The 26707-nt window shown below is 42.5% G+C and overlaps 1 long non-coding RNA gene across 3 annotated transcripts; it reads right to left on the reverse strand.

The window, feature by feature from the left end:
* Positions 1-13487: 13487 nt before the first annotated feature.
* On the reverse strand, positions 13488-24531 carry LOC123585996. Of its 3 annotated transcripts, none has more exons than XR_006706526.1 (5): positions 22859-24531; positions 22567-22616; positions 15499-15633; positions 15036-15109; positions 13488-14063 (listed from the first exon to the last, which is right to left on the reverse strand). It is a non-coding gene; the product is annotated as an uncharacterized LOC123585996 (long non-coding RNA). The 3 variants fall into 3 exon arrangements; XR_006706525.1 differs by having other exon boundaries at positions 15499-15760; XR_006706524.1 differs by having other exon boundaries at positions 15499-15760; positions 22567-24531.
* Positions 24532-26707: the final 2176 nt, after the last annotated feature.

Below are 26707 nucleotides of genomic sequence, written 5' to 3' on the forward strand. Positions count from 1 at the left end.
ACATTAACTCAGGTGACCCGAAGGCTGAGAAGACCTATGACCTGCTGTCTGCAGCTGGAGACCCAGGAAAGCTGACCGTGTAGCGTGAAGTCCTGAGAGCCTGAGAGCCAATGGTGCAGCCCCAGTCCAAGTCTGAAGGCCTGAGAACCAGCAGCACAGAAGGCAAGACAATGTCAGTGTCCCAGCTCAGTCAGACAGAGAGAAGATTCAACCTTGCTCTGCCTCTTCATCCTATTCAGGCTCTCAACAGAGTAGAGGATGCCCATCCACACCGGGGAAGGCCATCGGCTTCACTCGGTCCACCAATTCAAACGTTTCTTCTAGAAACAACCTCATAGACACACCCAGAATAAGAGTGAAGCAGTTTTCTGGGCACCCCGTGGCCCAGTTAAGTTGACACATGAAATGAACCATCACAACCAGATACGTTGAAGTAAGAGTGTCAGCCTTGGAGGTCAGAAACCAGGCTGCTGGCCCTGCCTGTGCCTCCCACTGCCTCTGTGAGCTTGGGAAAGTCACAGAAGCCATCTGGGATCTGCTGGGGAAGATGTGTCCAAGGCTTCCTCTCAATGCCTTTCCATGCTCAGCTAAATCACCATCTCTGAATTTGTCTCCTTAAGGCACAGAGGCATTGACAGAGGGGGTTCTCATTAACAACCTTCCATTAGGGTTCAAGGGCAAGGAAGGCTCAACTTGCCAATGGAAACAAGTTTAGGAATATAAGACAGGCAGAGCAGAATAACAGAATGCTTTTCTGGGAGAGAGAGGTCTGTGTTCGTATGGACAAAATCAAAGGAGAAATGATACATGAGCAACCCACTCAAGGACAAAATAGTCACCAGAAGCCCATTTGCATCAAAAGCTAAGTAATGCTTAATAGTTCTGGCTCTTTTGTGGCTGCATGGTAAGGAGCTGCATGGTGGTCTAGCGTGCCACTTTCACAGTTCCAATGACTGCTCTGCTTTATCTGTGTTTTATGATGATTTTCACTTACGACAGAAAGGCCCAGGAAGCAATTCTTTCTGAAACCACTTCTCATATTTTCTCCCATAAAAGAAACCTTCCATCCAGGCAGAGGGATTTCTCAGCAAGTGGTGTCACAGTCTGAGAAAGGTGAAAAGTGCCCCCATGCATGAGGGTGGAAAGGGCAGCTTTCAGACAGGTGTTGGAGCCCAAGCAGGGTGGAGAAGGTACCCACCAGGGGTATGGAGGCAGCATGGAGGGCTGGAAGACTGGCTGGATCAGGAGGTATTCATGCGGAGGGGGAGGCAGCAGAGGTGATGGGGGGTTGGTTACACACAGGGTGATTGATCAAATAAGCAAGTATATTAAGGATAATGGGAGCCAGCACAAACCCTATGGTGTTGTCAATATCTATGTGACCTTACGGTTTTTGATAGATAGATACAGTTAGATACAGAAACATGTGTATGTATGTTCCCTAGCTCTACTGAAAGGACCAGGGGGCAATGAACCCCAATAAGCACAGCCCAATAGTGATAACCATCTCAGCACCCAGATCCTGTTTTAAATACCATTCTCCTTCAAAATAAACAAGGGTTTCTTGCAGAAATAGCTGATCGAAGGGCTGATGCAGAGAAAGTACAAGAGGAGCCTACAATATCTTGTTGGACCAGAAATCAGGGAAATGCTTCAAGAATGAATGACAGAGCCCTGTCAAAAGGACACAGGAGCCAGCTTGAAGGGGCCATTTCTGGGACAACTGAGTATCAGCATACTGGTAGTGGTCGAGATTCTGATGCAGAGACTCATGTAAAAGCATCACCCACCTAAACAAACGGTGGCCCAAATGCATCTCCAGAATCAATGTCATTTCCTCGGTATTTTGCATGACCTCCTGCAGCCAGTGATTGCTGCCTCAATGGTGGTGGTATAAGGTGACTCACGCACATAGCAACTAAGACTGGCTGAAGCAAAAACCCAGGGAACTATCAAGGACCACACTTAGACATCATCTGACAAATTAATCCTCTCTTCCCTCTTTGGGTCATGCAAAACCACAGTATCTTCGGAGTCTTGCCTATGCAAAATGATCTCCCTACTATCCTCAGAAGTCATTTATCTTGTTTTAAAAATAATACCCTAAAGGGAAACACCTCAAAATTAAAAGATGTCAATCCTCAAGACAGTGTTCCATCGCCTTTGCCTGGTCTGAAATTGTCTTCCCATATAGCAGGGGCCACAACTACATGGCCCTTTCGGACACAGAAGTGGAGCCGATGAAGTAGTGAGGAAGTTAGGCTGGCAATTTGAAGAGAGAGCAGAAAGGACTTTTGACTGACCCAGGCCTTGAAACACGGGTTCAGGCTGAGTTTACTTCAACCCCAAAGGGCAACATGGAAGATAAAGGGAGACCAACATAAATGACGAGTGTTTTCAGTTACAACTGTCAGGAACTATTTCTTTAATTCAGATTTAAATCAGTAGACTTTGAGTAGATTACCCTCTATATATGGGTGGGTCTCATCTAATCAGTTTAAGGCCTTAAGAGAAAAATGACTGACATCCTTTAGAAAGGAAGAAATTGTGCCTCCAGACTGCCTTGGAGTCAAGACCACAACATCAGCTCTTGCTGGAATTTTTAGGCTGCCAGGCTGCCCTACAGAATTTTTTTTTTTTGATGTTTTATTTATTTTTGAGAGAGACAGAGCATGAATGGGGGAGGGGCAGAGAGAGAGGGAGACACAGAATCTGAAGCAGGCTCCAGGCTCTAAGCTGTCAGCACAGAGCCTGATGCAGGGCTTGAACTCACAAACCGTGAGATCATGACCTGAGCCAAAGTCAGATGCTTAACCGACTGAGCCACCCAAGCGCCCCTGCCCTACAGATTTGTGACTTGCCAGTCTCGTGACAGCGTGTGAACCAATTCCTTAAAGTGCCTCTCTCAATCCAATCTCTCTCTCTCTTCCTAATACATTTACGTGTATATAAAATAATATAGTAAAATAATTTGATAGACTCTATATTGAATTAGGAAAAACTGTGGAAAGAAAAACTAATACAGGACAGAAGATCTTCATATTTAATCTTACTTGAATCCATTACTTAAGCCTAATTAAGAACACAGGGCTGGGATTTATTTATTATATTCACATAGTTTCACGTGTTCTGTTTCAGTTACTCTCTCATTAAGTAGAGACATATTACTGATTTGGGATTCTGTTTCCCATTAAAAGGCATTCACATTTTTCAATTTCCACAGCCAAGTGATATTTATTTTGGTAATAAGCAGGACTTTCTCAAACCTTAATGTGCACATATGAATCACCTGGAGGTGTTTTTAAACTGTAAATCCTGACTCATTAGGTCTGGGGTGGGCCTCAGACTCTGTATTTTTAACAAGCTCCCAGGCAAGGTCAATGCTATTTGTCTGGCTTCCACATTTTGAGAAGCCAGGAACTAGAGCAGTGGTTCTGAAGCTTGAGAGGACATCAGCCTCACCTGCAGAACTTGTTAAATAACAAAGCACTGAGCCTTACTCCCAGAGTAAGTCTACAGTGAGGCCCCAGAATTTGTATTTCTTTTTAAAAATTTTTTTAATGTTTATTTATTTACTTATTTTGAGATAGAGAGATAAATTGGGGGAAGGGGCAGAAGGAGAGAGAGGGAGAGGGAGAAAATCCCAAGCAGGCTCCACACAGTCAGCACAGAGCCCGACTTGGGGCTCGAACTCATGAACTATGAGATCATGACCTGAGCCCACGTCAAGAGTCGGATGCTTAACTGACTGAGCCACCCAGGTGCCCCAGAATTTGTATTTCTAGTAAGTTCCCTGGTTGTACTGACACTGCTGGTCTGAGGGCCACCCTTTGAGAAACACCCATCTAGAAAAGATTCCCTAATCTTTCCTAATGGTTTCCTAATCATGAGAATCACCTGGAGAACTACTCCAGACTACAAATTCCCATGCCCCCTCTGTCAGAGGGTCTGGTTCAGTGAATATAGAGAGGATCCAGGAATCTGTGTCCTTAACATGCATCCCAGCTTGTTCTGTGAAAGGCAAACCTCAAAGCCAAAGAGTTTGAGAACTCTGACTTGGGAGTTTCAGCCCCAGACTGACTTCTGGACACATTTAAAACTATAAAGCCCCCTTTCCCACAAACCCTGGGCCGGAGTGAGCAAAGCAGCTTGCCCTATGCCTCCTTCCCCCTTGCACATGGGACACACCTAGTCTCCTAAGGGTGAGGACTGTACCCTAGCAAGAGGCACCCCCTTGACTCCGTCTGACCAAAGCGTCCTCAGAGAGAGTGAAGAAGAAAGAGGTCGGGGGGAGGGCAGGGAGAGAGAGTGAAGAAAGTGGCCTCCTCCATTTTCAACTCATTCATCCACCCATTCATTTCTTCAAAATATTTATAATGTTCTAAACTAGAACTAAACTCGAATTGGGGAATATGATTAAGCAAGTTCTGCCCCTGCTTTTAAAGACCTTATGATCTAGTAAAGGATTCACGCAAATCAATGCTACTTTCACTCATATCAACGCTCCTATTCCCTGGGATGTAGGTGACAGAGGGACACTCTAAACTCTCCCTCAGAACGAGATGAAATACAAGATTTGTGACCTACACGGTCTTCTTCCAGGCGCGGGCCCCCACCTACCACATCAGGAAGCGGCCTTGTCATTTAGTAGCTCCACGAACCAGATGTGCCCTTTGAGAGAGCACTCAAAACAGCACACCTGTAGGCTTATTTTGGTTTGACACACACCATTCTGTTTTCTGCCACTTTCCAGAAACTGAAATTCCCACAGGAGGAGTTGTTGCTGTGTCCCAAAGCACAGGCTACCCTGGCAGTCAGTCTAGAAAAGATGACGGTTCACCAGGGGTCCTGACCTTCCCTGAGTGGGTGCTTCTCCTTGCGACCACTCTCTCAGTCGCACTGTCATCACTTCAGGAAGGGATAATACCCGTCGGTGCACATCTGAACTCAGGAGCAATCACCCCTCATAACGAAAGCATTGTCATCCCCTTGTGGATTCCGGATAGAAGTCATCAGCCGTCTGTTTTCATCATTTTTGGTTAAAAGTAAATAAAACACTTCCCAGTGCTTCTTGTCATCCCTCCTATTAGAATGTTACAAAGGGGAGGAGCCAAGATGGCAGAACAGCCTGGAAGCTTTCTGTGTGTCTCGCGTCCATGAAATACAGCCAGACCAACACTAAACCATCCTACACACCTAGAAAACTGATTGGAGGATTAACACAACAATCTGCACTACCTGAAGCACAGAATTCAGCAGGTACGCGGCGTGGAGAAGTGAACTTGAGGAGCTAGAAGGTGCAGGAAGGGAGGTCCTTTTGCGAGCTGAGAGAGGTCGGACACTGGCGGGGCGGGAGATATGGGAAAAGCACCCCTCCCCAAAAGCAGCTAGAGAGAAAGTGGAAAATTGGAAACAGCCGCAGGGACTAAACTAAAAACGGAGAAATGAGAAAGGAGAAAGGAGAGGGTTTAAATTCCATTAAGACTGTAAACAAGGGGAGGGCAAAGCCTGCAACTCCACAGCTCGATACCTGGCGGTGCTCTGGTGGGAACGACGAATCCCCAGGAGCAGAATGGGGTCCGGGAGGTTCTCGGGCCACACAGGGAAAAGCGGTTCCACTGCTGGAAGGACATTTGGCAGAGACTGTTGAAGCCACCTGGTCCCAGCCCAGAAGACAGCCACATTCGCTGGTTCTGGAACAAGGTCCTTAAGGGTGAAGCCTGGTGCCGGATGTATGCTGTGATTTTCCATAATCCCTGAAACGCTGCTGCTACACTGTCTTACAAACTTTTTCTGGGGCCGGCTGGCACCTGGCCACAGTCTTGGGGCACCGGCAGCAGCAGGGTCCCGCAAGCGTTCCTGTGTGCAGCCGGCATTCAGCCATTGCTCGGTGAGACCCTCCCGCAGAGGCACAGAACGGGTCAAAGCCTCAGTCCTTCGGAAGTAAGGGGCCGGGGAAACAGCCGCATCTGAGACAAAACCCGGGAAAGCGATACTGCCTGGGGCCTGGTCACGGAGAGTGAAAAAGCACGGAGTGGACGAGAGCTGAAGACGAAGACGAGTGCGTGATTGCTAATCCAGGAGAACAGACTGGATAGCTGGCTGGCGCCATTTTCACCAATCCTGCGCATGCGCATACGCACCTACGAGCCCCGCAACAATCCACCCCAGTAGGCTAGCAGCGCCATCTAGTGGAGAGCGGAGCTGTTACACTGAGCCCCGCCCAACTGGGCCAACTTCGCTCTTCAAGAACACGTCTCACTGCCCGCTTAATTTATGGACTATAAAGAGCTACATAGACTGACTTCTAGGGGAAAACGAAGTAATTTCAGTCCTACGTCAATCTGTTAGCAGGTTCATCTATTCACTTTTTTCTTTTTTCTTTTTCTCTTTTACAATTCTTTTTCTTGAATACAGAAAGAGAAAAAATTCATTTTTATTTTCAATTTTTATTAAAAAATTTTTTCTTTAATTTTTATTACTATATTTTTTACTTTTGTGTAAATTTTTTCAAATTGTACTTTTCTTCCATCATTTTATTTTAGTCTACTTCAGTGTATTCATTCACCTTTTCAAATTTTCAAACAATTTCCTTTTTTTCTTTCTCTTTTTTTCTCTTTTTAGTTTCTTTTCTTTTTCTTGAATGCAGAAAGAGAAAAACTTCATTTTTACTTTCCATTTCTATTAAAAATATTTTATTTAATTTTTATTACTATATTTTTTGTTTTTATGTAAATTTTTTCAAATTCTATTTTACTTCCATTATTTTATTTTAGTCTACTACAGTGTATTCATTTTTTCAAATTTTCAAATGATTTTTTTCTTTTCTCTTTTGTCTTTTTTATCTTTTTTCTTTTTTGTTTCTTTTCTTTTTTCTTAAATACAGAAAAAAATATTTATTTTTAATTTTTATTAAAAATATTTTTGTCTAATTTTTTTCTACTATATTCTTTACTTTTGTATGTATTTTTTCAAATTCTATTTTACCCCCATCATCTCATTTTAGTCTACTTCAGTGTATTCATTTTTTCAAATTCTTAAATGATTTCCTTTTTTTTCTCTTCCCCCCCCTTTTTTTCTCTAATCTGTCAAACCACTTTAAAAACATAGACCAAAACACACCTAGGATCTAGCATCATCTATTCGATTTGTGTGTGTGTGTGTGTGTGTGTGTTTTTAATTTTTAATTTTAATTTTTTTAATCTTAATTTTTCTTAATTTCAATTTTTCTACCTCATTAATTCCTTTTCTCTCTTCAAAGTGACAAAACGAAGGAATTCACCCCAAAAGAAAGAGCATGAAGAAACAACAGCCAGGGATGTAACCAACATAGATACAAGCAAGATGTCTGAACCAGAATTTAGAATCATGATAATAAGAATACTAGCTGGTGTCGATAATAGATTAGAATCCCTTTCTGCAGAGATAATAGAAGTAAAAAATAGCCAGAATGAAATTAAAAATGCTATAACTGAGCTGCAATCACAGATGGATGCAGCGGCGACAAGGATGGATGAGGCAGAACAGAGAATCAGCAATACAGAGGACAAACTTATAGAGAATAATGAAGCAGAAAAAAAAGAGGGAGATGAAGGCAAAAGAGCTCAATTTAAGAATTAGAGAAATCAGTGACTCATTAAAAAGGAACAACATCAGAATCACAGGGGTCCCAGAAGAGGAAGAGAGAGAAATAGGGGTAAAAGGGTTATGTGAGCAAATCACAGCAGAAAACGTTCCTAACCTAACAGACATCAAAATCCAGGAAGCACAGAGGACACCAATTAGATTCAACAAAAACCGACCATCAACAAGGCATATCATAGTCAAATTCGCAAAATACTCAGGCAAGGAGAGAGTCATGAAAGCAGCAAGGGAAAAAAAAGGCCCTAACCTACAAGGCAAGACAGATCAGGTTTGCAGCAGACCTATCCACAGAAACTTGGCAGGCCAGAAAGGAGTGGTGGGATATATTCAATGTGCTTAATCAGAAAAATATGGAGCCAAGAATTCTTTATCCAGCAAGGCTGTCATTCAAAATAGAAGGAGAGATTAAAAATTTCCCAAACAAAAATTAAAGGAGTTTGTGACCACTAAACCAGCCCTGCAAGAAATTTTAAGGGGGACTCTCTGAGGGGAGAAAAGATGGGAAAAAAAAAATATATATATATATATATACATATATATGTATATATATATATACATATATATGTATATATATATATACATATATATGTATATATATATATACATATATATGTATATATATATACATATATATATATATTTTTTGCTATATATATATATATATATATATATAGCAAAAGATTAGCAAAGGACCAGAGAACATATATATATAGCAAAGATTAGAAAGGACCAGAGAACATATATATATAGCAAAGATTAGAAAGGACCAGAGAACACCACCAGACACTCCAACTCTACAAGCATCATAATGGCAATAAATTCATATCTTTCAGTACTTACTCTAAATGTCAATGGACTCAATGTTCCAATCAAAAGACATAGAGTAACAGAATGGATAAGAAAACAAGATCCATCTATATGCTGTTTACAAGACACCCACTTTAGACCTAAAGACACCTTCTGATTGAAAATAAGGGGATGGAGAACCAACTATCATGCTAGTGGTCAACAAATGAAAGCCAGAGTAGCCATACTTATATCAGACAATCTGGACTTTAAAATAAAGACTGTATCAAGAGATGCAGAAGGGCATTATATCATAATCAAGGGGTCTATCCACCAAGAAGACCTAACAATTGTAAACATTTATGCACCAAATGTGGGAAAACCCAAATATATAAATTAATCAGAAACATAAAGAAACTCATCGATAATAATACCATAATAGTCGGGGACTTCAACACCCCACTCACAGCAATGGACAGATCATCTAATCAAAAAATCAACAAGGAAACAATGGCTTTGAATGACACACTGGATCAGATGGACTTAACAGATATATTCAGAACATTTCATCCTAAAGCAGTAGAATATACATTCTTCCCCAGTGCACATGGAATGTTCTCCAGAATAGACCATATACTGGGACACAAATCAGCCCTAAGTAAGTACAAAAAGATCGAGATCATACCGTGCATATTTTCAGACCACAACACTATGAAACTCGAAATCAACCACAAGAAAAAAATTGGAAAGGTAACAAATACTTGGAGACTGAAGAACATCCTACTAAAGAATGAATGGGCTAACCAAGCAGTTAAAGAGGAAATTAAAAAGTATATGGAAGTCAATGAAAATGATAACACCACAACCCAAAACCTCTGGGACACAGCAAAGGTGGTCATAAGAGCAAAGTACATAGCAATCCAGGCCTTCCTAAAGAAGGAAGAAAGATCTCAGATACATAACCTAAACTTACGCCTCAAGGAGCTGGAAAAAGAACAGCAAATAAAACCCCAAAACAGCACAACACAGGAAATAATAAAGATTAGAGCAGAAATTAATGCTATCAAAACAAACAAACAAAAAAAACCCAGTAGAACAATGAAACCAGAAGCTGGTTCTTTGAAAGAATTAACAAAATTGATAAACCACTACCCAGTTTGATCAAAAAGAAAAAGGAAAGGACCCAAATAAATAAAATCAAGAATGAAAGAGGAGAGATCACAACCAACACAACAGAAATAAAAACAATAATAACAGAATATTATGAGCAATTATATGCCAATATAATGGGTAATCTGGAAGAAATGGACAAATTCCTAGAAATATATACACTACCAAAGCTGAAACAGGAAGAAATAGAAAATCTTAACAGACCCATAACCAGTAAGGAAATCAAATTAGTAATCAACACTCTGCCAAAAAACAAGAGTCCAGGGCCAGATGGCTTTCCAGGGGAATTCTACCAAACATTTAAGGAAGAGTTAACACCTATTCTCTTGAAGCTGTTCCAAAAAATAGAAATGGAAGAAAAACTTTCAAACTCTTTCTATGAAGCCAACATTATCTTGATTCCAAAACCAGACAGAGACCCCACTAAAAAGGAGAACTATAGACAGATTTCCCTGATGAACATGGATGCAAAAATCATCAACAAGATATTAGCCCACCGGATCCAACAATACATTAAAAAAATTATTCACCACAACCAAGTGGGATTTATACCTGGGATGCAGGGCTGGTTTAATATCCACAAAACAATTAACATGATTCATCACATCAATAAAAGAAAGAACAAGAACCATATGATCCTCTCAATAGATGCCGAGAAAGAATTTGACAAAATATACCATCCTTTCTTGATAAAAACCCTCAAAAAGTAGGGATAGAAGGAGCATACCTCAAGATCATAAAAGCCATATATGAACGACCCAACGCTAATATCATCCTCAATGGAGAAAAACTGAGAGCTTTCTCCCTAAGGTCAGGAACAAGACAGGGATGTCCACTCTTGCCACTGTTATTCGACATAGTATTGGACGTCTTAGCCTCTGCAATCAGACAACACAAAGAAATAAAAGGCATCCAAATCAGCCAGGAGGAGGTCAAACTTTCACTCTTCGCAGATGACATGATACTCTATATGGAAAACCCAAAAGCTTCCACCAAAAAACTGCTAGAATTAATTATTAGAATTTAGAATTTATTAGAATTATTAGAATTTGGCAAACTTGCAGGATATAAAATCAATGCACAGAAATCAGTTGCATTCCTACACACCAACAATGAAGCAACAGAAAGAGAAATCAAGGAATTGATCCCATTTATAGTTGCACAAAAACCATAAAATACCTAGGAATAAATCTAACCAAAGAGGTGAAAAATCTATACATTGAAAACTACAGAAAGCTTATGAAAGAAATTGAAGAAGACACAAAAAAAATGGAAAAAGATTCCATGCTCCTGGATAGAAAGAGCAAATATTGTTAAAATGTCGATACTACCCAAAGCAATCTACATATCCAATGCAATCCCTATCAAAGTAACACCAGCATTCTTCACAGAGCTAGAACAAATAATCCTAAAATGTGTATGGAACCAGAAAAGACCCCAAATAGCCAAAGCAATCTTGGAAAAGAAAACCAAAGCAGGAGGCATCACAATCCCAGACTTCAAGCTATACTACAAAGCTGTAATCATCAAGACAGTATGATTCTGGCATAAGAACAGACGCTCAGATCAATGGAACAGAATAGAGAACCCAGAAATGGACCCACAAACGTATGGCCAACTAATCTTTGACAAAGCAGGAAAGAATATCCAATGGAATAAAGACAGTCTCTTCAGCAAGTGGTGCTGAGAAAATTGGACAGTGACATGCAGAAGAATGAACCTGGACCACTTTCTTACACCATCCACAAAAATAAACTCAAAATGGATGAAAGGCCTAAATGTAAGACAGGAAGCCATCAAAATCCTCGAGAAGAAAGCAGGAAAAAATCTCTTTGATCTTGCCCGCAGCAACTTCTTACTCAACACATCTCCGGAGGCAAGGGAAACAAAAGCAAAAATGAACTACTGGGACCTCATCAAGATAAAAAGTTTCTGCACAGTGAAGGAAACAATCAGCAAAACTAAAGGGCAACTGACAGAATGGGAGAAGATATTTGCAAATGACATATCAGATAAAGGGTTAGTATCCAAAATCCATAAAGAACTTATCAAACTCAACACCCAAAAAACAAATAATCCAGTGAAGAAATGGGCAAAGACATGAATAGACACTTCTCCGAAGAAGACATCCAGATGGCCAACTGACACATGAAAAAATGCTCAACATCACTCATCATCAGGGAAATTCAAATCAAAACCACCATGAGATACCACCTTACACCTGTCAGAATGGCTAACATTAACGACTCAGGCAACAACAGATGTTGGCGACGATGTGGAGAAAGAGGATCTCTTTTGCATGGTTGGTGGGAATGCAAGCTGGTGCAGCCACTCTGGAAAACAGTATGGAGGTTCCTCAAAAAACTAAAAATAGAACTACCCCACAACCCAGCAATTGCACTACTCGTATTTATCCAAGGGATACAGGTGTGCTGTTTCGAAGGGACACATACACCCCCATGTTTATAGCAGCACTATCAACAATAGCCAAAGTATGGAAAGAGCCCAAATGTCCATCAATGGATGACTGGATAAAGAAGATGTGGTATATATATACAATGGAGTATTACTTGGCAATCAAAAAGAATGACATCTTGCCATTTGCAACTACGTGGATGGAACTGGAGGGTATTATGCTAAGTGAAACGAGTCAGTCAGAGAGAGACAAAAATCATATGACTTCACTCATATGAGGACTTTAAGAGACAAAACAGATGAACATAAGGGAAGGGAAACAAAAATAATAAAAACAGGTAGGGGGACAAGGCATAAGAGACTCATAAATATGGAGAACAAACGGAGGGCTGCTGGAGGGGTTATGGGAGGGGGGGATGGGCTAAATGGGTAAGGGGCACTAAGGAATCTACTCCTGAAATCATTTTTGCACTATATACTAATTTGGATGTAAATTTTTAAAAATTAAAAAAAAATAAAGAATGTTACGAAGCATCTCCACTGATCACCCACAGCCATGCTGTCCAACAGGCTGCAGTGGGTTGTTAACATCTGGAGGGGAGGAGATTGGTGAGGAGAGTTTTAATTTAGCGAAGAGTTTTCTTTAATGAATCTCATTTTGGCAGGAGGAAGTCATGACAGGCATCATCATGTCATCTAATCTGCCAAAACCTTTCTAAAGTTGATGTTTTTCCCCTTCCGTAATCAATCCTGTTATTCCTTCCCTTTCAACATCCTCGAAGGGTCAAGACCCTGTAGCTAGAAAATATATTAAGCGGCTAGCTTTTCTTTAAATGAAAAATGTGTCACATTGCTTTGTCTTAATTTACTGCTTTTTTTTTCCCCCTCTAAAGTGTGCAATTTGTGCCTGGCTAAAGGCAGACTGGGTCTAGCTTATTTGTAATGTTTAATATACACCATCCCAAGACTTTGCTGCAAAGCAAATTAATTTTCTAGGGAAATTGACAAGATTAACATGTCTCCATTGAAGCCAGCTTCCAAAAAGCAAAGCTTAAATCTGTTACTTCAACTCCTTTCTGAGTTGGTTTAATTATTTTTTTTTCATTTGTGGAAATTATTTTTTTTCCCAGATATGAGACTTCCTCAGGTACAAGGGTAAAATAAATGGTGTGATTGTGAGCACTACTAAGATGCTTGCCTGCTGTAAAACTTAGACAAATTACATAAGCTCTGTAAGCCTCAGTTCCTCATCAGTAAAACGGGTCTAACCTAGTACTGACATCACAGGTCATTGTGAGCATTAAATGTCAGCAGCTAGACATCAGGCTGCACACTGTGCTTGGCCCCAGAATAGTCACTCAGTAATGGTTGTGCTAGTAATCTATTATGATTATTCTCTTCAGAGATAAGAAGGAAGGGTTTGGATGAAGTGATATCCAGGAAACTATTTACTGTTCTTTGTATATTTTTTATTCTAAGGAAAATGCAACATTCATGGCATTAGCAACATGCCATCATACTTTACATCAACACAGAAACATTTTTTCTGTAATCCTTTCTATAGAAGCAAAATAACAGTGTTGAAGCTTAAAAGTATTGTAGAAAATGTCACCCTTTAATTACTTTACAATGCTCCCCAAGGGAAGGGCGCTGGGCATAGTCAAGGAGCATGAAGTCCTGAGTTTGAGTTCCATCTCTGCTGCTAATTGGTGACCTTGAGCAAGATTCAGGACTTCTCCACTTTGGGGTGAGAAATTGTGTTAATTTATTGGAAAGGTCTTATGTTAATATTAATGTCAAAGAGATGTGACATTATTAACAAATATAACAATTTTCCATTAACTGTACAGAGAATAAGCACTATTTTCCATGTTGACATTGTCCCAGGTTTTTACACGACATTTCAACAGGAACGTGGCTCTGCCCTTCACAGAACCATAGTGCCCAGAGTTGCCTAAGGTATTGATCCAAGCAGATGGAGAAGAATTAATGGATTCTCAAGCCAGGGTCATAACTGCAGGTGTCACCAGGAAAGCCCACACTGCTGCCTAAAGACAGAAAGAAAGATCATAAAATAGAGAAGAGAGATGAGGAATCAATCCTCTGAGGTCACCTGCTGGGGTCAGAATACCTAAGATGAATGTAAGATGTTGGTAACTTCCCCACAGTAGTGTGAATGAATTGGTGGGTGTGCGAAGGGTGTCAAAGTGGAACCCTCCCAACCCAATTTAAGTTTAATTACAACAAAATAGTCTCCCTCTCTACTTTTTCTGCATCATGTAGACTCACAAAGATACCTGTGCTTCTATACCACTTTGTCTGTATGGGAATATATGATGGCATTTTAAAGTCATTTCAGAGACACGGTCAATGTAGTTTGACAAACCGCCTCCCAAATTCTCTCCCCAAAATAAATTTGCCATTGATTATAAAGAGAATAAATGCTGTTTTCCATGTTGACATAAAAGAAAGAAAAAGGAGGGGTGCCTGGGTGGCTTAGTTGGTTAAGCATCCATCAAAAAAAATAAAAAAAAAAAAAAAAAAGGAAAAGGAAAAGGAAACCTGGTCCTACAATAAAGTCCAGAAATTATGGCGGTTTATAAAATAATATTAAACACTGTGGCTTTCTTCCTCAAGAAATGGATATGTCATATATTCAGTTTGACTGCTAGACAAAATACACAGGGACCCATGCCGCCAGATAGCATACATGGAAAAATGACAGCGTCAAGCTGACAGTCAATCAGAAAGATCAATGGGTGCATATTGTCACCAGTTTGCAGCCCTGCCTCAGACCCAGCTGAACCAAAGCAGCCGACTAATTCTCTGACTCACTGTCTCGGCACCTCCTGAGCCTGGATATACATAGGAGGGCCCATAAATATTAATTCCAAATGACAACAGCTCTTAGCATCGACAGCATAACATGAGGACCTTAAGATGCCTCCCACGCCTCGCCCAGTTATTTCTGAGTATCTCCAGGTGATACCTCAGGCACGTCCAGTCCCCAATCTACTCACGTTTTATTATTCCTGCTGTCACTTCAGGACACCATACCTGCCTCCGCTGCTCCCCTGTGTAGAAATACTGATGTCTGAAAAAGAGAAGCCGTGTCAAGATCCTCCCCAGACCTCCAGTCCCCGAGACATCATAGCACTACTGACTCTTGGGGAAAAGGTGGAAACATAGCCCTCTCCTGATTTCAGGCCACCACTGTGTCACTTAGGTCTGAAAACAGTGCAAGACTCTGAAAATCACCCATGAAAGGAATTTTTTCAGCTTCCAGCTCAACTTCCTTTGCCACTGGGAGCCGCCAGCTAAACTAAGGGCCTAGATGGAGAACAGATACATGCCATCTCCTTCCACTGTCCTTGTCCCTTCACTCCCCCATCTTCTCTCCACAACACAAGCAAGAGAAGCAAATAAAAACTCTCTCCTTCAGTTAAAAATAACAAAGCAAAACGAAACTCTAAAATATCATACCTGCCAATCGGGAGAGACCAAGTCATGCAGCAGTGACAAACAACACCAACGGTGACGTAGCATAGCAAGTTTGTTCCTCGTGCCTCCTGTGTGTTCAGTGCAGGTTGTCACCGGGTCTCTGCTCATCTGAGTCACCTAGGAAACCAAGCTCATGGAGCATCTTGACATGCCTCTATGGTTTCTGTGGTCAGGCAGCTGTTTGATGTGACACAAATCACCTCTAAATGCATTTCTTCAGCTAAAGAAAGTCCCATGGGCATGCCTGAACGCAAGGCAACAGGAAAGCACAATTTTATCATATGCTTAGCTGAAAGAGAATGAGAACAGATGTTAACAGCCTAATGACATCAAATAAACCCATTGAAATAGATGTTCACCTTCCTGCTAGGTGTACACACAGCCTAACTCTGAACCCAGTTGGGGCTTAGCCAGAGCCCTTATTATAATTATGAGAATGGTAAAATCACTTACTCTGGAAATTCAAGCTATCACCCTAACTGTGCAGGTGCCTCTTCTATAGGCCATATATAACACCACTGAGGGACCAGGTGGCCCACATGTAACTGGGAAGAAAAACACTGTCATATTCAAAAACCCGTTTTCAATGCCCAACGAGTACAGATGTTTTATTAAAAGGTGGAATTTTGAGGGGCATCTGGGTGGCTCAGTTGATTAAGAGTCAGACTTGGGTGCAGGTCATGATCCTGCGATTCATGAGTTCTAGCCCCACGTCAGGCTCTGTGCTGACAGCTCAGAGCTCAGAGCCTGGAGACTGCTTTGGATTCTGTGTGTCTCTCTCTCTGCCCCTCTCCTGCTCACACTCTGTCTCTCTCACTCTCTCTCCTCTCTGAAAAACAAATGAACATTAAAAAAAACAAAAGTAAAATATTGGGGTACCTAGATGGCTCAGTGGGTTAAGTGCCTCTTTCATGATTGTGAGATCAAGTTCCAAGTCAGGCTCTGGGCTAGGTGTGGAGCCTGCTTAAGATTCTCTGTCTCCCCCTGCCTCTCTCCCCAGCTTGCTCTCTGTCTTTCAAAAAAATAATTAATGAATTAAAATAAATTAAAAAGTAGACCTTTATCCAGAAAAAAATTATGTTTTGTTTTTTGTTTGTTTGTTGTTGTTGTTGTTGTTGTTGTTGTTGCTTCCTAGGGCATGAAGTGAAGCGGCCACACCTCCATTTAGGAGTTATGGCACCATCCTCTATAATCTATCAAAAACCAGGCATTATGGTACAGTCTTTAATTATATTGCCTCTTACACTCATGACTGTTCTCTAAGAAACATATCCCCATTTTGTGGGTGAGAATTAAGGAGAGTAATAATTTGCTCATGGTTGTCATTTTGTGTATTTCTTCAGTTTACCCTCACTGGCATATTTTGTCCTTCAATAAGTCCTATTCTCTTCTTTTCTTTCTCCTTCGGTCTCCCTGCTTTATTTGTTGCTGTTACTGTTTGTTTGCTGTCCAGAAGACAAACATCCCAGCCAATCCTAAACCTCTCTCCTGATTGGCATTTTCGTCTCAGGCCTGAGGTATTTCCTGTATGACTCTGCCCATCCACATCCTAACACTGTCAGAGGAAGTCACCTTCCTGCACCAGCTGTCTAGGGGCAGTTCTGCCCCAGATCCACCAGCCTCCCGCCCGTGTTGGTGGGGCATCTAAACTACAAATACTTGGGGTGCCTGGCTGGCTCAGTCGGTACAGCATGTGACTCTTGGTCTAGGGATTGTGAGCTTGAGTCCCACAATGGGCATAAAACCTACTTTAAAAAAAAAAAAAAGTACAAATACTTGAGGCAAGCAGGTGCAAACACAAATGTCTAGAGGGACCACCCGGTGATTAAATGACTGCTGGAGGCTGTCAGTGGTGAAGACTTGGAAATGGAGGTCAGGGAGAGGGCTGGTGAGCCCACAGTCTGCCAAAAGAAGGTAAGGCTGACTGGTGGCATTATAGGAAATCTGGGTTAATGTTACCAGATCTGATTTTCATGAAAAGTCATAAAGCTGAGGGGCACCTGGGTGGCTCAGTTGGTTAAACATCTGACTTTTGATTTCTGCTCAGGTCATGATCCAGGGTTGTGGGATCAAGCCCTGCATTTGGGCTAAGTGTGAAGCCTACTTAAGATTCTCTCTCTCTCTCTCTCTCTCTCTCTCTCTCTCTCTCTCCCCGCCCCACCCTTCCCCTGTTTGTGCATGCATGCTCGCTCACTCTCAAACTAAATACATAAACTTTTTTTTAAGTCATAAACCCAGATTTTTAGATATGAAATCTTCCAATCATTAAATATTGGCTCAAACTTTTAAAAGTCCTGTGAAGATCTTTTTGGAATTTGTACCATTTTCAAGTGCTACTCATTCAAAATAATTTTTTTTTCAAAATAAATTTAAAAATATGTCTGCAGGTAAACATTTGGCCCTCCAGGTTTCAGTCTGCCACCTCTTTCCAACAACAGGCAAATTACAGAATACATTCGTGCACACAGGCACACACACACACACCTTAAAACCTCTAGGGCAAGAAGTAGAACATAGTTTTAAGCATCACTCACTACAAATGGAAGTAAAATAAAAATGAAGAGGTCCTAGGAAAAACATTTCACACAGAGGAATAAGAGATCAGAAACTCAGGAGCCAGAAGCGTGAATGAGAACCCTGCCAGGGTACTGCGGGACCACAGAGAAGTGGCAGGATCCTAGTTCCTCAATATCTTCATCTTGAAACAGATTTTTTTTTTTTTTATGAAGATCAACCTATCACAAGGGTTCTGTAACACGTGAATAAAAAACTAACACTACTTTCACATCAAGGTTTCTCAGATTTACCAGAAAAGCAAAGGTTCTTGGAATCACAGACCATTAGAGGCATAAGGTATTCAAATCATCCTGGACAATATCCTCCTTTTATATTTGAGGGATGGAAGGCCTGGGAAGACCAGGACCAGGCCACACAGCTAGAGACCACCCAAGCCTGGCCAAGAGAGGAAGAGGGGGTAAGACCAAGAAGGAAACAGCCTCCTAGAGAGCACCTGGAGACCCAAGTGTGGATGCAGGATCCACCCCTTACAAAGTATAAGACCTCGAGATTGCACATCCTTAAGCCATCACCTCTCCTCAGCATCCTTAGAATAGCACCCTGCCTTAGCCTGCAGGTAGGGAAATTGGAGAATGAGAAGAGACAATACAGACAAAAGAGAGTCTGCAGATCAGAAGCATTACACAATTGCCAAAGTTGGTTTGCTTTCTTTGTCTCCCCTGGAGTCCCTGGCACCTCTCCTCTGACTTCCCACCTCACCTTCTCCCCAATCATAGGCTTTCTTCCACTGTGTTGACACTGCCCATGGACACTCTTATCTTACCCAAGACTGTGAGCTCCCTGGGGCCAAGGGCTTTGTCTAATTGCATTTGGTGCACCCGTAGACCCTTGATGGATGTTTGCTGAATGAATGAACCTCTAAATATCTAAGGTCCCAACCCAAAAGACCTAAACTAAACTAAATGAATTGAATGCTTGTAGGGTCTCACTAATAATAAAGCAAACATATTCATATAAATTTATACATGAAACCTTTCTGAGAAATGTTTATAGCATTTTAAATTTATAAACTGCAACTGTCTGGTGCGGGGACTCTACTGAGTGACATGCAGAGAGAGAGAAAAAGAGAAAGAGAGAGAAATGACTACAATTCAGGATGCCTCTGGGCCTAACTCTGCCTCTTATCCAAAATAATACATCCACACATAATCAAGCTTTCAGGTCTACAAGCTGCCCATCTGAGAAGTTAGTCACTTGGCATGATGAAACTTCAGATACTCACTCCAGTGTTCAAGACCTGGATTTCTTGTGGGAGTCCCAAATTCGCCTACTGCTAGGAATGGACATACATAAAGCTCCCCTTTATGTAACTAAGCATTAACGCCTACTTTATCTCCTACCTCATCATCTGTCACGGTCAAAAACTGACAGCACAAATTCAAATTTCAAGGGAATAAAAAAATATATTGCACAGGAATTCCTTTTTAAAGCGTGACCTTAAGAAGATTCCTCTGCAAGAATAAAATAAAAACAGAGAGGGAGGCAAACCCTAAGAGACTCTTAAATACAGAGAACAAACTGAGGGTTGCTGGAGGGCCGTGGGGGGAGGTGGATTAAATGGGTGGTGGGCATTGAGGAGGGCACTTTTTGGGATGAGCACTGCGTATCATATGTAACGGATGAATCACTGGGTTCTACTCCTCAAGACAAGACTACACTGTATGTTAACTAACTTAAAAATAAATTTTTAAAAAATTTATTTTGCTCAACGTCTTCTGGATTAGGTAAAGTAGGGTAGAGAGAAAAATGACTGAATTTCCGTGAACCCAAAAGCCCATCAAAAGTAATCTGCGTAGGTACTGTCTTGTATCCCATGCCTCTTGGAACAGTTTAAATACAACAGTCTTGAGAGTTTCTCAGATTCAGACTCTGGAAGTTGGAGACTTATATTAGCATTATTCCCACATAGGAAGAAGCAACATATTCTCTGCCAAAATATATGTAAAGTTCTTCCTCTCCCTACTGCTAATCTTCTGCCCAATAATCTACCTTTATATAGTACCTGTTTATATGTCCTCGAGAAATTTTACACTATTTTGAAATTTAGAAATTATTTTGTTTAAGTTGAGAGGGAGAGAGAGAGAGAGAGAGAGAGAGAGACAGAGACAGAGAGAGAGAATGCGAGTGAGGGAGAGGGGCAGAGGGAGAAAGAGAATCCCAAACAGGTTCCATGCTCACATGGAGCCCAACACAGGTCTCAATCCCACAACAGTGAGATCATGACCTGAACTGAAATCAAGAGTTGGATGCTCAACCGACTGAACTACTTCAGGTGCCCCACAATTTAGACATTTTTTTAAAGTTTAAGAAATAATGTTTATTCTAAGCAGCCGGCAGTTTCATTAGCCAGCAAACATGAACAATGATCCTTAAATCAGAAGATAAAGTAACGGGGGCGCCTGGGTGGTTCAGTCGGTTAAGCAACCGACTTCGGCTCAGGTCATGATCTCCAGATCCATGGTTCCAGCCCCACGTGGGCCTCTGTGCTGACAGCTCAGGGCTTGGAGCCTGTTTCAGATTGTGTGTCTCCCCCTCTCTGCCCCTCCCCTGAGCATACTCTTTCTCTCTCAAACATAAGTGAACATTACAAAAAATTGTTTTAATGAAGATAAAGTTACTAAATTACATTCTCTCTAGACAATTTGGGTTTTATACATAAGCCAAAACAATTAATGTAATCCTCCGAATTGATTCAGCCAATATTTATTCAACATCTATAATGTGCCACTGTTCTGGATCTTGAGAACGTAGCAATAAACAAAGCAGACAAAAATCCCTGCCCATATGGAGCTTACATTCTAGCAGAAAGAGTCACAAAAGTCTATATAGTAAAATATACAATATGCCAGATGTTGACAAGTGCCGTGTTTGACTGCATCAATGGCCCCCAATTTTTTTTACCCTCCCTCTGTTCATTTCCTTTGTCATGTACTCTGTGGTGAACTGGACTTCTTCCCTTCTCCTTGACTTTGGGCCTGACCATGTGACCTGTTTTGGCCAACAGAATAAGGTAGAAGCAACAATAGGCCACCTCCTGACTCCAGAAAAACATAGACCTTAAGAGGCTTTCATGATTCCAATGCCCTTCTCGCTCCTCTGCCATTGCCGTAAGAATATGCCCAAGCTAGTCTGCTGGTCACAGGAGAAAGGTAAAGGGTGTGGAGCAGAGCCACTCAGACTAAGCTTCCCCCACCAAATTCAGTCAAAAGCAGAGCCCCTGGAGACCCTTAGATGCATGTATAAGCTGAGCCAACTTCAGCAGGACCACCCAATGTGCTCAACCTAGGCCAGCTGACCTCCTGCTAACACACAGATGCAGGAGCTAGAATAATAAATGAATGTCATTTTGGTGTTGAGTTTTGAGGATGTTTGTTATACCTCCATACCTAACCAATGCAAATGCTAAAAAGCAGTCAAAATAAAGCAGTAAAAAAGGCTAAGAGACTGTGCGTAGTGGTGAGAGGGGAGTCAAATTCAAATAATTTCCTTGTATAGTTTTTAAATATAACACATTATTAGTGATTCTTAAAACATTCTCTTTTCAAGAATTGACAGGTTTTTTTGTTTTGTCTGTTTTTAAGAATTAAGAGGTTCCTATGTTTCTTACCTAAAATCCTTATCACATATTAGGCACTCTCATCCTAGTACTTACTATGTGAGCCCAGCAAATGAGAGGCAGGAAAAACTGGCTAACTTGTTCTGGTATAAGAAGCAGAGCAGAAATTAACCCCCATTTCTGGTTTCAATCCAGTTCTACACTCTTGCTCTTTCTCATGTTTGAAACGCAGTGTATGAACTGTTTTCTTTTTTTTCTTTTTTTGCACTGGGACCTGGATAATCAAATTACCCATGCTTTAAAATATGTTTAAAATACGTTTAGAATTGGAACTGAGAGTAAATTGTTATTTAAAATAATAATTATGAAGCTACCCATTCTCTCCCATGTGCCAGGGGCTATTCTAAGCATTCGCAAGCAATGGCTTATTTAATCCTCACAAAAATAGCCAGGAACTGTCTTGTCCCCAGATGAGGAAACTAAAGCTCAGAGTAAGAATCAGTTGGCAGCGCTGGGATTGAAATTCAGACCCAAAGTCGCCGCTTTGGACAATGTTCAGAAATGTGGCTCCTGTAACTAGATGTGTTATCTTCTTGGTAATCAGAAACCTCCACAGGTGAGGATAGTATTAGGAAGAACTACAGTTTTCATCTTCTCTTTTAATGTGGCACCCTGTGGTTCACTATGGCTCTACTAAAATCTTCCCCAGAGGCACTCTCCAAATTTATCACAAATTCACTTAGGGTTTAAAGGCGGAGGTAGGGAATAGGAGTCTATTTGTAAGTTTAGCCAATAGAATTCTTCCAACACAGTCCCTGAAGTAAGGAGAGGGTTCAAGGATTCTTTCCAATTGTTATAAATGTAGCTAGTGTTGTTGTTCTGTGGAGATCAAAGCCTTTCCAAATTAGCCACCCTACCTTCTAGCAAGGTGAATGCAGGTTCCATTGTAGTCATCTTGTCCACTCACCTGAAAACATAACCAGAGGGTTCCAGGCCAGCTTTGATTTCCCATTTCATTCCATTTTAACCATGCAATTTTCATCTTATCACAAAATGGTTACACTGACAGAAACAAAGTCAACAGTTCCAGTTCAGAGTTCTGGAAGATTCTAGTGGCTAGAATTGGCTCTGGTACAGTCTTGAGCTAAAGCTGAATGTATAAAGGCAGAGGGGAAAAATTTTTCAATCCCTTGTCTTCTGGGGAGTTACCTGTTGGTGGCTCCAGTGGACTGGTGGAAAGGTTTGAGAGCTTCCTGATTAAGGTATTTTCAGGGGCTTCTAATCTCCTGTCTTAAATCTTCCCTTTCCATTATCTTTTCTGGATTCTAACAACAGATCATATTCCAGAATTGTATGACTTTGGGCAAATCACTTAACCTCTCTGAGATTCAAATTCCTCCCTAGTAAAATAAGAATTAAAGTCCCTAACATTCTATCACTTAAGTGCACAGGTTTAAACTACTGATTACAAACTAATGGTAATGTTCAGCCTGTTGCAGGCTATGGCCCTGGACACAAGCTAGCAGAGTTAAAGTAGTTTAATCAAATGAATTAGATGAGATCTTTTCATCAATTTTTTTTAAGTCCTGGCAGTTTTTCTTATGCCTTTCATGTTCAGCCTTACAACTTTTACAAGCAGGAAAGCGTAAATGGTAACGATTTAAAAATCCTCCTCAGATCCCAATTGTTTGGCTTCTTAGATTTCTGGATAAAATAAGCCTTAGTTCTATAAGAGAGCATCAGAAGTCTTCGGAAGACTTTTCCATTCCATGATCTTATGCGGTGACCAGGCTGATAAAATTTCTCTATGAACGCTGAGTTTCTCCAAGGCAGACTAATAGCTACCGGTTCCCAATCAATTGCTATTCACACTCACACATCTGCACACATAAAGCCACTTTAAACATCAAGCTGTGGGGTCCTGACATGATGACAGAGCCACCAGCTGTCGGGGCACTGCACTGAATTGGGGACACAAACCCCATTTTCCTATGTAAATTGGCCTGGACGCTGCTTCGGCCCCCAACAAAAGGGGACAGTCCTGTTAAATGGGGCCATCTGGCCGTCCCCCAGCCTCACTGACACCTCCAGCACGGGGGTGGGGATGGGGAGAGCGGGAGTGATCTTCGGGGGACCAGGAAGGTAGCTCGGTAGCGCACAGCTGTCACTCCGACCCCAGGGGTCCAGTCAACAGAGGTTGGGGGAGAGAAGATCCGCGGTGGTCTTAAGCCTCCGGGCCGGGGGCGCCCGGAGGTCTCAGTGCACTCCCGAGATGGGGGAGGGCGCTCTTTGTTCCGGGGCCCCGAGGGGGCGAGGCGCCAGAGCCCAGGGCAGAGTCACAGCTCCGTCCCCGGGGCCTCAGGGCAGCTCCCGCCCGGCCGCAGGCAGCCTCTGGCGCCTCCATAGCAACCGCGTGGGAGCTCCGCAGACCGGGAAGAGGAGCAGGGGAGGAAAGAGGGGAGGGGAGCTGGAGAGAGGGGCGAGGGAGAGGAAGGAGGAGGGGTCCGGAGGAGGAACACTGGAGGAAAGAGGGAGCCAAGCAGGAGAGGTGGTGGGAGAAGGGAGAAGGGGCGCGCGGGAGGAGCTGAGTGGGAAAACGAGAGGCGAGCTGGAGAGAGGGGTGGTGGAGAGGAGGGGATCTGGAGGAGGTGGTAAGGACGAAAGGAAGGGAACAGAACCGGGGAGGAAGGGGGAGTAAGGGCGAAGGGAGAGCAAGAAGGGGCACCAGGGCAGGAGAGGAGGGAAACATTAGAGGGGAGTAGGGAGGAGCGCAGGGGAGGAGCCTGGGGAAAGAAGCACGGGAGCCGGAGCGTGGGTAGGGGGCAGGGAGCAGGAGTGCAGGGGAGGCGGAGAACCGGAGGAGCTAGGAGCTGCGCGGGAGGATCGGGGGGGGGGGGGGGGGGGGGGGGAGGGAGGGTGGAGGAGAGCTGGAGCCCCGGAGGGGGAAGAGCAAGGCGGCGGCCCGGGGGAGGGCGCGGCCCCCGGCCGCCCGGCCCCGCCCCGCCCTCCAGGGCACTGAGCCCCGGCCGCGTTCTCCGGCGGAATTCCTGCCCCCACGCCTACTGGAGGGAGGGGGAGCGCGAGCCAGCGGCGGAGTGGGACGACGGCTGGCGGAGGGGAGACCGCGCTCGGGGCGGAGCCGCGGGCGCGCGGGGCGACGGGGAGAGGGCTGGTTCGCCGCGACTCGCCGCCCACCCCGGCCCGGGTGGAGCGCCCCGGGAGCCGGCCGAGGCCTCCCTTCTCCCCGCCCCGCCCTCGGCTGGAGGACCTCACTCCAGCTGCGTCGACCTTCCCAACCCCCAGGGCCGGCTCCCCAGACCCGGAGCAGCCCGAAGTCCTCCCGGGAGGCGCAGACGTCCCCAGGGGCGGCAAGCCAGGCTCCGCAAGCTAGGCTCGGGGGGGGGGGGGGGGACGCGCTCCGGCCGTGGAGAGTTCTTAGCTAAGACTCGCTGTCTCCAAGTGTTTGCAGCCGACAATATTTTCTGTTGCAAAACTGTTAGAAAGGTGATTTGAGATTTGTTCTGAGTTCACTCCCTTCCCCCACCCCTGCCCCCGCCCCCATCACGAGCGGCCTCGGGGAGAGAACTTATTACCAATATCGAGCTCGGAGCTTGAAATAGTATTTTCTGATACCCAGCTGAAAATGTTTGGAAAAAGCCAAATCTTAAACACATCATTCTTAAGTACTATGTGCTGAACACCAACTTGCATAAGACATTTCACAAAGTTGGCGAAACGGCTGCGATCCTTGCTCTCCGAGAGTTTGCCACAAAAATGGATTACTAGTACTCTCTGAAAAGTTTTAGAATAGTTCTTCTTACCTGGCGTTAAATGTGTGAGAGAAAAAAATTCACAGTATTTCAAGAGACCAATAGATAAACGTGTTGTATAATTTATTTTAAAACCTTTATGAAAAGTAAAGGAAAGAAAAACTTTGGGACGTTCTCAGCTAACATGGCCTATGGGAAAATGAAAATAAACTTAATTGAAAAAACAGTGCTCACCATAAATAGGTTTAGCTTTCAGGCAGGGAACGTGGTTAAAAAAAAAAGCAACTCGGAGAAAATTCACCAATCAAATGTAAGATTGTCCATGTTTCATAAAGCAAAGGTCAAAAAATCCTCTCAAGCTTTAAAGAACACTGCTTCTGTGTATATAGTCAGGGCTTTTGTTGTTTGTTCTGAAGGTCTTAATCTATAACTCCTGCTCTCAGGTATTACTCTAAGGAGTATGTTTTGGTTTCTTCTACCCCCATAATCCAAGATTGGGTACCAATCTAAAAGAAACAGGAAATTTGTAGGTCTATAATATGTGCTATCCCATCCGGTTTCAGATCTATCTTTGACCAAAAAGAAAAGATGAAAAATGTAGGCAAACATCCAGCTATATATATAAAACTCTAAATATTCACTTATTTTGACATAAAATGAATAACTTCTAGTCTTTGCTTCAACGTAGTTGATACATAACGTTTTTGAGGGCTCGCATTGTTCTCAGCAATTCATAGATATTAACATTCGATTTAATCTTCTTAAACTGAAAAGGCAGTATTAATACTATCCCATTTTACAGATAAAGAAACTGAGGCTTAGGTTATATAACCTGCCCAGATTCACACAGCCATGGTGGGCAGGATTGGGATGAAGTCCTCAAGTCATCACTGAGCAGTTTGTTTGCTCCCTGACCACATGCTCTGTAAGAGAGGGACTTTCCTCACATCTCATCTAGAATTATACTGAATATAGGGTCAAATAGATTTATGGATCAATTGAATTTTTCAGTTTTACCTGTTTTTTCTGGCATTAGGTAAACATGTAAGTTCTCAAAATTCACAATTCATTGGTTTTGTTTTGTTTTGTTTTGTTTTGTTTTTTCAAAGTAATCTCTATGTCCAAGCTAGGGCTTGAACTCACTGGCTCTACTGAGGAAGCCAGTCAGGTGCCCCTGTTTTCTTATTTTTTAAAGTGTTCCTCTAATAAGTTTGTGTACATATCATAAACTTCAAAAATATAAAAAGCAACAAACTTCCAGGGCTAAATCTACCAGGCACAAATTGTT

The sequence above is a fragment of the Leopardus geoffroyi genome, chromosome C3 (assembly GCF_018350155.1).
Source record: "Leopardus geoffroyi isolate Oge1 chromosome C3, O.geoffroyi_Oge1_pat1.0, whole genome shotgun sequence".
NCBI lineage: Eukaryota > Metazoa > Chordata > Mammalia > Carnivora > Felidae > Leopardus > Leopardus geoffroyi.